Genomic DNA, 1,566 nt, shown 5'->3' on the forward strand with positions numbered 1-1,566 from the left:
GCCGGTCCCTTCCCTCGCCACCGCCGGTGACCGTGTTCCCCGCCGCCTCTCTCCTCCGCGCCCGCGCCGCCCGGTGGCCGCGCCGCCCGGCCCGTCCCTCCGGCGAGCAGCCCCCTCGCCGGCACCGCCCCGTCCCCGGCCGTCTTCCTCATCTCCGGCCGCCGGCGCCTCAGATCCGGCGAGATCTGTCTCGCCTCGAAATCCGCGCCGGGTCAACCCTAGATACGGAGGTGAAAATCTTCGAAGTCCCAGTTTTTCAACATTTTCTGCTCATGTTCATCATGCTATACCTCCATGTGCGCTGCTCCGGTTTGTGCGTGTAATATACAAAAATGTTCATTGTGAGATTCTCTTCATTTTGTTCCATTGTGCCATGCTTGTTTGAGATCATCTTGATGCACAAATAATCGTTTCAAGAGTGCTATATGATGTTAACTGCTGTCTGTTATCAGAACTTGATGATTTGTCTTTTTCATTGCATTTTGTGTGTGCATCCTATGAGCTCGATGTCTACATGAGTTTTGTACAACATAACTCCATCTTTAGAGTGGTGCTTGTCTTGTATTTTTTTTGATCTATGTGGTGACTAGCACAAGCATGCAAAGTAGCCTCCATGATGTTGCTGATTTCTGTGACTTGGTCATTTATCCTGTCTATAGCTGTAACATTGTGATGCCATGTAAACCTGCTGTCACCATGAGTTCTATGCATAATCTGGAGATGTTCACTAAGGATGTTTTGTTTTACATGTTATGATCTATCCATCCATGCTCTTTTTTGTATATATATCCTGATGTAGCTTGTTGTTACCTTGCTCTGAATTTGCTAAATAATGTTGCTGTTAGCCTGTTAACATTAAATTATAGTTTTGACATGTGTTTTGCCAGTGATCCATGCGCCCTATGAACTTGCTCTTGCCATGCTTAGCTTCATAATTATGCCATCTTACTGTTGGATGACTTCACATGCCATGAAATGCTTTGTGATGAGTGATTTGAGCTCGCAAAGATGCCTTCATAATTCTGTTTATGCCATGCTCAGTTTTCTGCCAAGTCTGAATCTGTTTATGAAACTTGCTATGTTTACATGGGTGCCATCATATCTTCTATGCCTTTTTGGCTCATGCTCAGTAAAGGACTTTTGTTCTATGCAATTAGTAGATTCATACCATGCCTTTGTTTGCTATGATCTGTTCCTGTAGCATATTGTTTGATACTCTAAATATTGCATTCTGATGTTATTTCTGCCATGTCCAGTGATTTTCTGCTAAGTCTGTGAAACTGTTATTATTTGCAATCTTGCCATGTCCTTTTGAGCATGTTCTAGTGATTTCTAGAGATAGCTCACTATTCATGTTTTGTCATGCTCTACCTGTGCATCATGTCCATGCCTTTTTCTCTCATGTTAGGATACTGTAGCATATCTTCATGATGCTTGCAAGATGCCTAGCTTCTGTTTTGGACAGATTGTTGTTATATCTTGTTTGGAGTGTATGTGTTGCACCGTTGCTCCGTTTTGAGTGTGCTCTATATGAAACTTGCTTAGTTTTTCATGTTACCTTGTTGC

Source organism: Triticum aestivum, chromosome 3D, assembly GCF_018294505.1.
Source record: "Triticum aestivum cultivar Chinese Spring chromosome 3D, IWGSC CS RefSeq v2.1, whole genome shotgun sequence".
Classification (NCBI taxonomy): Eukaryota; Viridiplantae; Streptophyta; class Magnoliopsida; order Poales; family Poaceae; genus Triticum; species Triticum aestivum.